Here is a 12,847-nt window from a genome sequence, read left to right as displayed (position 1 = left end):
ATTGCTAAGAGTAACATTGTTATAGATGGCAAACAGTTGAGTGCTAGGTTGGCCAGTGGGAGAATAGAATGCAGGACTCTTCTGATCCAATAGGGGTGTTCTTAGTAATTCAGAAGGGCACTGCTAGCAGATGCAAGAAGATAGCGGTGTATGCATGCTGCCGAGAAAATGTGTAGGAATGAATTCTCTCTTCTCTCACAATACTCTAACCTGGATTCTTTCCAAGAAATTGAATGGGGGGGGGGAATTCAGGGCAGAAAAAAAGAAAACTTTTCCACAGAGAACAGAGTTAAAACTAAGGAATTCATTATCACAAGACAGGGCAAGCAACTAACACAAGCTTAGAATGGGGGACTGAACAAATTTATGAAGATTAAGGTTTTCAATGGCTACAAGTCACGATAACCAAAGACAACCCCCAGGATCAGAGGTATCATGTCTTTTATGGTTGCTGAGGAATAAATGAGAACCCTGTTGCATTCATATCTTGATTGTTCACTTCTGGGATGCATCCACTTAGCCACTGTAAAAACAGAGTACTTAATTAAATATAACAACCAGGAGGTCTGCATTTACCGTATATTCTTAAGGTACAATGACAAAAGAAGATTCTCTTCTAACTTTTAATCACATGACCTATGAGATGTTCTGATTTCACACAAAAAAACTTCGCATGGAGACAGGGCAACTTTGTACTATGTAAATTTACAGAAGTTAAAGCCAGAAGGCTTGAAGCTGTTATGTATTCCATTTGATACTGATGTGAGAGACACAGCTGACAGTTCTGCACCAATATGGGTTGTAATAAATGCAAAGTGATTCAGACAAGAGAGGTAAAGGCACCAGAGAGAAGCTGCCTTTCATAGTGCCACTATACTGAATACTATGCAGAGATACCTTCTGCTGGTTTGCTCCCACCCTGTCAATTACCCCATTATCTATCTATATCTATATAAAAATGTAAACTAGTCATGTGTGTTCGTCTCCAATGTTCAACGAAACCGCTTGACTGATTGCATTCAAATTTTGACACAAAGTCAAATGTGACGAGAGCAAGCCCATACCGTTTTCAAAGACAGATGTCACACCTGTGCAATGTAAAACCCCAAAAACCCCGTGTTCAAAACCTCCCCACTCAGACGAAAGTGCATGCTGGGAAATAGAATGGAGAAGCAGCGTCTGCATTGGCTGCAGAAAATCGGTGACATCACAAAATTCCATGGCAACCAACTGAAAACAGGCCTTTTGCAGCAACAAGGCCCAGCATTGCCCAACCGACTGAATAAGCCGCAGCATTGCCCGAATAGAGGTGGGGCTCCCCTGTGTGGGGGGTGGGGGGAGGAGGGAGTGGGAAAGGTCATGGGCCGGGACAGGGTGGGGCCGATCACAGGGATGAGCCGGGGTGGGGGGAGGAGTCAAAAGGCGGACTCTGAGGGCCCATTTAACAGACTAAACCACCGCAACGCATGGCAGGGCCAGCTAGTAATAGTATAAATCAGGCATCCCCAAATTGCGGCCCTCCAGATGTTTTGGCCTACAACTCCCATGATCCCTAGCTAACAAGACCAGTGGTTAGGGATGGGAACTGTAGTTCAAAACATCTGGAGGGCCGAAGTTTGGGGATGCCTGGTATAAATGAACTCTAATTCCTTAGGGAAAAGTTCAAAGCTAGCATACTTTATTAGAAAGAATAATTGCATAATCTGTTCTATTTGTCTAAGGGAAAGAGAGTACAGTGGTACCTCGTGTTACGTACTTAATCCATTCTGGAGGTCCGTTCGTAACAGGAAACTGCTCGTAACATGAGGTGCGCTTTCTCTAATGGTGCCTCTCGCTGCTACTGTGCCACCGGAGCTTGACTTCCGCTTGCATCCTGGGGCAAAGGCCACAACAAGCAGCATCTACTTCCAGGTTAATGGGGTGCGCAACCCACAGCATTCGTAAGGGGGATGGTACGTAACATGAGGTACCACTGTATCAAACCTCTCCATCAGCAATACTGTACTGAAAAACCAGCAACTTTTGGCTCCTCCTCTTCAAATTATTCTATTTCAGTTGATATTAAAAGAACCTTATAACTAAGAATGCTGACAGATTTCCTTCTCCCTTCCAAACCCTTTGTGCTTTGTCTTTTAGACTGTATGTGTTAGAACAAGGCTGCCTTATTTTCATTTGTAAGCTGCCTGGGAGCATATTTTTGGCTAAAGAGCTGGATAAAAAAAATCTTTAAATTCATACATAAAAGCTGAGAACAGTCTTTGGCCTCTGCTAAATTACTGAAAATCCAGCCTGCAACTTACAATCAGGTGAGAAACAAAACTAAAGATAAACTGAGGAAAACAGGCAGAGGACGGAATTGAGAGTAATTATAAAGCTCTATTTCACTGCAAACTGTTAATTGTTTTAGCAGCCAATTAATATGACTATATGAGTTATAACAGAGATGGACAAGCTGTGGCTCTCCACAAGTTGGGTGTTCTAGTTCAGCAAAATGAGAAAGTCGACAGGCTCTCCATCTCAAAGTCAGACATTTGTAAACTCCAGTTTTCATCAGTGATTGAAAGCTAGAGCTCTTTAAAGTCTAATGAATTTTAAACCATGAATGTCAGTGCAGAATGTGGACATACAAACCACGTGCACTCCCATCCTGCTCCTACAACCAATTGAAACAGGAAAAAAGTCTTGCTGTGCAGGGAAGCAATGGCTCAGTTGCCTGGGTAACAAGGATACATTTTCTCCTTAGAGTGAAGGGTTCGTTTGCCCTCTGTGACATTGACACAATTGCCTGGGATCTTGGATTGAAAAACATTTTCAACTTTAAAAAAGCACCGAAGCAGTAGCAGCAGGGGCAGGGGCAGAAAGCTGAAAATAGATGTGAAAATGCAGGGTGGAAGATGGGAGCTTTTTTTATATAACTTCTGTCTCCCTTCCTGTGCCCAACTGCTGCATCAAAACCCAAACTTTGAGAAGATCTAGAAAAGCAAAATGCTGTGAGGATGAGCCAAACAGTGAAGTTTTTTAACAATGGGAAACTGAATGTTAATGCAATGACAGGTAGTGTATATATATATCTCAGAAAACCTTCATCTAATCAATAGCCAGTTAATATAATTAAATGGGTGTGGCATTTGATGTTAGGAATCAAGATTCTGTACATAATCATAGAATTGGAAGAGACCACAAGCGCCATCCAGTCCAACACCCTGCCAAGCAGGAAACACCATCAAAGCATTCCCAACATATGGCTCTCAAGCCTCTGCTTAAAGACCTCCAAAGAAGGAGACTCCACCACACTCCTTGGCAGCAAATTCCACTGCCGAACAGCTCTTACTGTCAGGAAGTTCTTCCTAATGTTTAGATGGAATCTTCTTTCTTGTAGTTTGAATCCATTGCTCCGTGTCCGCTTCTCTGGAGCAGCAGAAAACAACCTTTCTCCCTCCTCTATATCCTTTTATATATTTGAACATGGCTGGCTATCATATCACCCCTTAACCATCTCTTCTCCAGGCTAAACATGCCCAGCTCCCTAAGCCGTTCCTCTTAAGGCATCGTTTCCAGGCCTTTGACCATTTTGGTTGCCCTCCTCTGGACTTGTTCCAGCTTGTCAGTATTCCTTCTTTGGCAAGCCCTAGACTCTGTGGTTTAACCCACAGCACCACCCACATCCCACTGCTCCTCATTTAGCAAAATCAATGCAACTATAGTCGTACCTTGGATCCCGACCACCTTGCGAGTTCAACGATTTGGCTCCCAAACGCCACAAACCTGGAAGTGAGTGAACATCTGACGTGGCTTCCAATAGGCTGTAGGCTTTTTGCAACCAATCGGAAGCCGTGCCTTGGTTTCCGAACGTTTTGAAAGTCGAACGGACTTCCGGAACGGATTCTGCTCGACTTCCGAGGTACGACTGTACAATTCAAATTCCTGTCAAACTGGATACATTGTAACTTCAGTCTAGATCAATTAAGCAGTTTCCTCAGGAAGCTAGCTATACAGTGGTACCTTGAGTTACAAACGCTTCAGGTTACAAACTCTGCTAGCCTGGAATAGTTACCTCGAGTTGAGAACTTTGCCCCAGGATGAGAACAGAAATCATGTGCCGGTGGCACAGCAGCAGCAAGAGGCCCCCATTAGCGAAAGCACACGTCTAGTTAAGAACAGTTTCAGGTTAAGAACGGACCTCCGGAACAAATTAAGTTTGTAACGAGAGCAGGCATCCCCAAACTGCGGCCCTCCAGATGTTTTGGACTACAATTCCCATCATCCCTGACCACTGGTCCTCTTAGCTAGGGATCATGGGAGTTGTAGGCCAAAACATCTGGAGGGCCGCAGTTTGGGGATGCCTGAACTAGAGGTACCGGTACCACTGTACCTCTTTTTCCTTTATCTACTGATGCAGATCCCCATAGAGTCAACTAAAACCCTAATACGGTAGTATTTACAATAAAAAAGTTTTTTAAAATGGTTCAAATCCATACACTGGGGTGAACACCTGCTACTTTGTCCCAGCTCTTACCAACCTAGTAGTTCAAAAGCATATCAGCGTGAGTAGATAAATAGGTACCGCTGCATCAGGCAGGTAAACGGCGTTTCAGTATGCTCTGGCACTCGTCACAGTGTTCCGTGCCCCAGAATTGGTTTAGTCATGCTGGCCACATGACCCGGGAAAACTGTCTGCAGACAAATGCCAGCTCCCTCAGCATGAAGGCTGAGATGAATGCCACACCCCATAATCGAATTCGACCAGACTTAACTATCCAGGGGTTCTTTACCTTTAGTATTTACAATCTAAGGTTTCAGTCCCAATCCATAATTTGAACAATTTTCTCTTAAAGATGTTATCTCCACAGCCATCCATCATTGAACCTTCTGCCTTAAACTGGGAATACACAGCATTTTAAAAATTTGTTCAGAATTTGTTCAGAATGGGATGATCCATTGGCCATGACTTCCAAATTTCCAACATCAAGCACTCTTATTCAACTAACCCCTCCCCTCCCTGTCATTCATCACTTTGCTAGTCTAATTTCTGGCATTTGAAAGCCAGGAGCGTGTGAGAGTCTGGCATCTTTACGTTTGTACAGGTGGAGCTGTGAAACATTGCTGAGAGATAACAAAAGATACACTGAAACATCTAAGTTTCCCTGCAGGCTAACTTCGTTAAATCTGCTGAGGCAGCTTTGCCTCATCTATCAGGCCTAAAAGTTCCCTGCCTTATATGCAAAATTAAAAAATCTAAATATAATGGGGTATGTTTAACACTACTAACTCACCAAAACCTATTGCTTTTTCACTGGCTTTTAACTTTGTCAAAGTGACAGATGCTTCATGCTGCAAGGACTAGTCAAGTTCTGGTTCCTCATGAATTAGGTTCCCCTGCTTCCCTTGGCCCTACTTTTAAAACTTCCTAACCAACAAACTCTGCCAGAAATAATTCTACTGTGCAAAAGCAGGGATCCAATTTGGCCTGCATTGCCATTTCTCTTAAACCATGCCAACCTAGTCAAACAGCTGGTGTCACTTGTTACATCAGCCGCTGCATGAGAGGCAAGCTGCCTGCTCTACTACTTCACAGCAGGGACACTGATTGGCACCAGTGTTAGAAATTAGCCAGGCACCAGTCGCAAAATGCAATTGGCCTTTCGTGACTGGAGATGTCCAGGCACCACCCTTGGCACCTAGCATCTCCATCTGCCTGGCTGCAGTCAGCTTGTTTGCCAGGCACAGCAGCAGCAAAAAAGACACGTCTTTTGCTGCCATGCTACCCTGCAGACCCTGATTCACCCGGCAGCAAAAAAATAAAAATAAATTGCTACCACACTGCCAGGCGAATCAGGTGTTTTGCAGGGTTGCACAGTAGCAGAAGACACATATTTTGCTGCCACACCTCCCTGCAGACTACCTGATTGCCTAGCCCCATTCCCCCCCCCCCGGGGTCTGCCTGGCCTGGTAGCAGGGCAGCAGGTTGCGCCCACAACCTAGGTCCCAGGAGTCACATGGCTCCTAGCACTCCTCTCCCAGCTTCTAACACTGGTTGGCATTATGGGGACAGCATTCCAAATTGGGCGCTACGTATCAAATAGAAGACTTCTCTTGTTGCCACCCTCCAAATTTATTTTGGAAGAGGCACAAAGAAGGGCCTTGGATGTTGATCTCTGGGTCCAGGAGAGTACACATGGGAACCATGCAAGGCTTCATATGTCAAAACTCTGAATTGCACTCAAAAATGAATTGGCAGTCCATGTGATTGGCTCAGAACGGGATACATGTTCAGAACTGGAGTTTCTGAACAGTCCCGCAGAGGCAGCCCAATGTATAAAGCATTGCAGTAATCTGACCCAGAAGTTACCACAGTACATGCCTTCTGAAGTTCTAAATGGCACCCTGAAGTAGGAATTGCATTGAAGAAATTGAACAAAATATTCAGCGCTGTTCTGCATGATGCTTTTCTTTGATCTGCAAGCCTTTCCAATCTCAACTGAGACTGAATCTAGGTAAAAAGGATTATCTCACCTACAAAAGGGGCACAATCTACCAATAGATGAAAGATAGATGATTCAGGTAATGGGAGAGATTCAAGCATCTTTTTAAAAGTTCTGTCAACAGCCATGCCTAAGGAAAGCATTATCTCCCCCTATGCTCAATGGGTGGTGTGGGGGACTCCATGGTCCTGAATGGAGTAACTGTGCCATTGAAGGACCAGGTGAAGGACCAGTGACGTTTAAAGCCCCAAATGGCCTCGGCCCAGAATACCTGAAGGAGTATCTCCACCCCCATCATTCAGCCCAGACACTGAGGTCCACTTCCAAGGGTCTTCTGACGGTTCCCTCACTGCAAGAAGTGAAGTTACAGGGAACCAGTTAGAGGCCCTTCTCGGCAATAATGCGCTCCCATCAGATGTCAAGGAGATAAAGAACTACAAAATTTTTAGAAGACATCTAAAGGCAGTCCTGTATCGGGAAGTTTTTATCGTTTGATGTTTTATTATGCTTTTATATTCTGCTGGTCAAAATGTAATCTGAACAAACAAGATTTTTATTGGGGAGGGGGAAGGTAATGTGTGCCTATTTTATACCATATGGAACAAGCATGCATTATACCACATGCAACATGCACCAAGCATTCACTTCCTTTATGAAAGTACAAAACTACTATTGAGTCACCTATTGTAGTAAAGTGCTTGGATGGAAATTCCTAGTCCACATCTTTATTATAACCTTGGTAACAAGAACACTTAAGTACATACACCGTTCTACTTCTCAAATATATGTAAGCTCAGATATGGCATTTGACAAAATTAACACATGGTATTTGAGCTTAGGAGACATTGTTAACAACAAACTAATTTTATAAAGGTTAACCTGCAGTATGTTATCATTCACAAGTTTGTTGCCAGGTGCAGCAGACACATGTCTGCCAATGTCACACAATTTAATAATAATCTTTCCAGGATTCTTGGGGATATGCTGCTGCCATTTTGCAAAATGGGAATGATTTATTAAAATACTGCAAAAGTTACTTCCACACAAGCCTTTTTCCAGTTATTTATTCATTTAATTTCACATGGCACAAAGGAAACAAAGGACTAAACAAACCTTTTAATATACAGCTACTGTACTGCTACTAGTACCCACAGATGCAAGCACTGAGCAAAGTAAAGGGATGCTGAATGCATACTCTTGCACACAAAACTGAATAAAGGTATTCCAAACTGTACTTTTGAGATCACTATTAAGGAGAAACTGTACTCCTTCGGGAAATTACTGAAGTACAGCACTCAACACTTAATGTATTAGTATCCTTAAAATATCAAACATAGCAGCATAACTATGAAAAGCACCCATTTCTTAGAAAGTCAACACTCATGGGTACTCAATGGGAGAGATGATGGGAGTTATAGTCCAACAACATATGGAGGCACAATGCTACCTACCAATAACCTGAAGCAAAACACAGTCCAGTTCTCCATCTCTCTCTTCCCCCCCACAAAAAATCATGGGCACACAAGCATCAAACTTTTGCAGGGAACCTTAATTCCGTGAACACCTGGCATCTCCCCTGAGCTAGCCATCTAGCCCCTAGCCCTCCACTTGACCAAAGAAAACAAGCTCTGTTACATTCACTGTCTAGTATCTGCATGAAGAGACACCCAGGTCCTAGAAAGGAAAATGGGAAGCACGTCACTTACCAAAACCAAGACCAGAAATCCAGAAATTCCCTCTCTATATCCTCTGTATCTATGATTTACCAATTAAAGACACCAAACCTCAAAACACACTTAAAGCAGCACTGAAAGACTGAATAAACCAGCACTGGTGAATGAAAGTATTCTCTCCTCCAAATAAGGCACATTTTATAATAAAAAAAAAAACACTATTAGAAGAACAAACCATTTCCTAAGGCTACATGTATATATAGACAGAAAATTTAATAAGGTCTGTCAAGTCTGTTACCAGGATTGCAAAATTGTACAAAATTTCTCAAAAACTAGTTGCAAACATAATGCCAGCAGCATGGTAGTATTGTTTCCCCAAACGTGTCCATTTCCCCATCCCTCCCTAAAAAAAAAGAAAATCCTCCTACTTGCTGTAAACAAATGGCATTATACTCTTTGGTCATGGAAACATTTCTAATTACCTGAGGTTCATTAGATACAGTACATAGTAAAATGCATTATCTTACTATCCCCAGCACAGCCTAGAGAAGCTTTTCTGAGTCACCTTTTTCCTACCCCAAAAGAGTTTTGAAGAGGGCTTGCTGTTTAGGCAGTTGCCTTTTTGTGCTTCACTTATACTTTAATATGTTTGAAATGGAGATGTAATCAGGCCAGCAAGAAGAAATTGGGCATATTTAGTAGTCAATCTTACAGTGAAGGAGGAACTTGTTTCCTTATAAAGAAGAGAACAGGAACACACCATTTGAAATAGCCAGCGGCACAGCCTGCTTCAGGATCATTAATTTCCTCCACAGCTATGTAAAACAAGCAAACTTTGAGACAGCAGTGCCAAGCGGTACAATTATAGGATTAATAGTGCCAATTATTATGCCATTTTTTGTATCAAACTGTCCACGTGAAAATAGTCAAATTCACTTGCTTCAAACACTTACACAGAGGACTGCACAGCACAGCTAAAACGTTTAACGTTTAGTAAAGGAAAGAATAAAGTCCTGCAGCAGTGGGCTCATTATGGCGTGATGGATAGATAGCAGATGAAGGCAGGAACTGGTGCCTGAATGCTGAAGCAAGAATTTTTAAACAGTGTTTGTGGGGTTACAATTTTGACTCAGTTTCAGGCAACAAAATAACCTTTACACTTGGGGAAAGGGCAGAAGGGAAATTATGCAAAAATTAATAATAATTAGGGGGGCTGGCTGAGGCTTGGAGTCCAGCAACAGCCAAAAAGCAAAACACCCCTGTTTTGTGGGCAGGAGAGAGAGACCCTATTGCTGGAGGAGAGTAAGGCTGTGACCCTACACATGCTTTCTTCTTAGTAAGCACCGCTGCATACTGCCATACTTGTTTCAGGTGCACGGGATTGGGCCAACTTGGGCAAATCCACCCATTCGCCAGTCAATGCTGTAAAGGGCGATGCCCCAGCACTGACTTGGCAGGGCGAGGGTTGGGTTCAGATCTCACCCTAGCCAATGCCGACTGTCCAGCCACCTCACGACCTGCCCCGTTAAACTCGCTCCGCTGCTTCGCTGTGATAAGAGATCTAAGCGCCGGCAATAAATGAGAGGGTAATCCATTAAAAATGAAATGAAACAAACGCGTTAGGAACAGCAACTACTCGACCAGCGCCGGTTAAAAATGAGCGAGCCATTCGGGCGAGGCGAAAAGTTTCCGCCAGGCCGTGTTAAGACGACGCGCGTAGACGCCGCGTTTGGAACTCCTGCGAAGCCCGCAAGCGACGCGGGCACGTCGTACGTGTGAACCTGCCCTTTCCCAGGCTGGGTTTGGGTTGTCTCTCCCTTTTTTGCAAGGAGGGAGGGAGGGAGCGAGAGACAGCAGCCCTATGGAAGAGACCCACCTCCATCGAGCTCGCCTCGGAGAGGGAGGGGGAAGCAGCGAACGCCCCCCGTCTTCAAGTAGCCCTTGGCGGCCAGCCGTTGCCGCCAGCGTCTTCGGAAAGCGGGCTGAGGAGATACCGCCGCCGCCGCCCTCCCGCCAACGGAGCCCCCCTGGCGGCGGAGGGGAAGGCGCCGCCGCCAGCTCGGCACGGGCCGAGTCCGTCCCCTCAGGAAACGCAAGCAGCCCCCTTCGCCAGGGAGACGAGGACGAGGACGGCGCCGCCGCGACGGCGGGAGGCGGCCGCTGGGACTCCGCGCCTCGCCGGAGATGGAGGTCGCTCGCTCAGCCGGCCACCGCCGACGCCCTCAGCACCGCAGCCCACTCGGCATCTCCCCTCAGCCGCGCGTCTTCACGGCCGGCGGCGGCGACTTCCTCCTCGTCGTCGTCGTCCTTCCCTCGAGCGGGCTGAGGCGTTAAACGGTCCCACCTCAAAGCTCAAGCGCAAGCGCGCGCGGCCGGGCGTGCACCCCGACTTCTCAGAACGCAGTCGCGGTCGGCGTGCGCGCGCGCACACGTCAACCCGGCCCCACCCAGTAACACCTGACTCCTCCCACTCGCCTCAAGGAAAGGAGAAGGAAGCGGCGGTTGGTTATGGGTGGTCTTATTTCCGCCTGCAGGTGACCCGGATGTCGGCGTCACGTGCCGCCGCCTTCCCTGGCTTTGGAGTGAAGGGAGGCGAGGAGGGGGCGGGGCGTGTCACGCCAGTCAATCCATCTATCAGAGACTGCACAGAAACCTGAAGCTAGCGCGCGGGAAATGTATCTCCCCCTCTTCCCGAGTTTTGGAAATTGCAGAACTCAAAGTTCATTCTGCGCTGTGGGTTGGGGCGTGGAGACGGATGATGTTGTAAAATGGATGGGACTTGCCTATCTCCCTTTCCCGCGCTTCTCGTGATTCGTGTTTTTTCCCATTGTTCGCTGCACTTCGGAAACGTGCATAAGGTGGGTATGGGGTGTGATTCACCCGGGCTGAAGTCGTCTTTCCATCTGGAAGAAGAGGGAGCTGAGGAGCCCCTTGCTCGCATTTGGCCAGCTCTCAGCACATATCCGCCGCTATGTCCGCAGCATCGATTACTTAAAAAAGGAGGGAAAATGACAAAGCACACATACACACCGACGCAGCTCAAAGTTACACACCGCAAGCATCAATCGGACGGAGGCCACAACTCTGTCTGTGCCACGTGGAGATAGGAAGCGGCCGATGAAGTTTCGGCGATCGAGGCAGGCACTCTGCCAGCATTGGACGGCACGCAGCCACGCCATAAGGCTCTGGGAAGCTGCAGAGAGGAGTTCCGGTGCGGTCCTTCGCACCACACGCACACCTGCTGGAGCGGGGGTGGGAGAATAAGTAAACGCAGTCTGGGGCAATAAGGTTGTGCCAATACTGGAAGCCACGCTACAGACTCCACCGGGCAACTCCCTACCGGCTAAGCCAAAGCAGCAGGCATCAAGCATAATCAATGGTGGGTTATTTGTGACATAAGAAAAGCCTGATGGATCAGGCCAGTGGACCCTCTAGTCCAGCATCCTGTTCTCAGGGTGGCCAACTAGATGTTTGTTGCAAGCCCACAAGCAAATTCAAGCAAAAGAGCACTCCCTGCTCCTGTGGTTTACAGCAACTCGTATTCCAAACAAATTGCTGCTTCCAACTGTGAAAACAGAGAATAGCCATCATAACTAGTAGCCTTGAATAGCCCTCTCCTCAACGAATTGGTCTAATCCTCTTTTAATGCCATCTAGCTTGGGGGCCATTTGGCCCCCTGCTCCCAACCCCAACACCCAATCATTGATGTGAAGGGAGCTATGGTCTGGTCAAACAGTGTGATTTCCACACCAGAGGCCTCTCTCATACCTACAGTGTGTGCAAGCGGTCCTATCTTCCAATAAACAGCCCATGACAAATCTATTGAACAGCATCTGGGATAGAGATGTTCCTGAAGGCTTGCAACCTAGTCATGACTACTACAGGGCTCCTGTGCCTTGGACACTGACTTGACAGGAAGTAGTGCCGCTTGTAGCATAAGCCCCCAATTGAGAAACATCTGGACTCATTGTGTAACTCCCTTTAACATATATTCAAGTGTAGAGGAACCCGCCTGCAGTAAGCAGGTTAATAATCTCATAGAAGAACAGCCAGGATCACTGCTACAGCCCTGGAGTGAGCCTTCTTCCTGATCTGCACTAAAACGGGTGTGAATATATTCCTGGTATAAAGTCCTGCCTGTGGGCATTTCATGAGAGTAAAGGGACTTTGGATGTGGCGTAACTATGCCACACCCACAACCCACCCAATTTTTACTCATAGAGCCAATGTGCATGCTGGTGGCATTCTGGGAGAGGGATCCTGGAGTTTTGCCAATGTATCTGACATCCCAAATCAGATCATTTAATATGGTCAGAGCCATTACAACTTCCATTGTACTTAACTAATACATTAGCACCATGCAAGCATTTGTTAACTCTGCCCACAGTGGGACCATGTGTGCCAGACCTGCCTGCTCCACCCCTAAACTTCCCACATTGACATCTGAAGGGATTTTAAACACAATCATATGAAAGTGGTTACAATTCTCCCCCAAAACAGGAAGCCTGTGTAATAGGTTCCTGATCACAAGAAGGTGGAAGCTTTAGGAGGCAGCTCTCCCTCCATGGATGCAATTACTGAATGACTGAATAGGGCTGTAATTGGCATTGACATTGCTTCACCAGAAATGTATTGGAAATATTAATGTAACTGGAGGAGAGGGGAACCATTATATTTAAGAGCAGCACAAAA

The 12,847-nt window shown here is 46.0% G+C and overlaps 1 protein-coding gene across 2 annotated transcripts in view; it reads right to left on the bottom strand.

Annotated features, from left to right (window-relative positions):
• GALNT1 (polypeptide N-acetylgalactosaminyltransferase 1) overlaps nt 1-10,561 on the bottom strand; it is a 62,587-nt gene extending 52,026 nt beyond the window's left edge. The window contains exon 1 of one of the 2 annotated variants that reach the window (XM_088655956.1): nt 9,638-10,561. The gene's annotated coding sequence lies outside the window, so the exon portion shown is untranslated. The remainder of the gene's footprint in view (nt 1-9,637) is intronic. The other variant, XM_035134301.3, reaches the window with a different exon arrangement.
• Nucleotides 10,562-12,847: the final 2,286 nt, after the last annotated feature.

The sequence above is a fragment of the Zootoca vivipara genome, chromosome 12, assembly GCF_965207765.1.
Source record: "Zootoca vivipara chromosome 12, rZooViv2.hap1.1, whole genome shotgun sequence".
Taxonomy (NCBI): domain Eukaryota; kingdom Metazoa; phylum Chordata; class Lepidosauria; order Squamata; family Lacertidae; genus Zootoca; species Zootoca vivipara.
The sequence above is the reverse complement of the archived record's forward strand: the minus strand, read 5'-3'. Positions and strand labels throughout refer to the sequence as shown.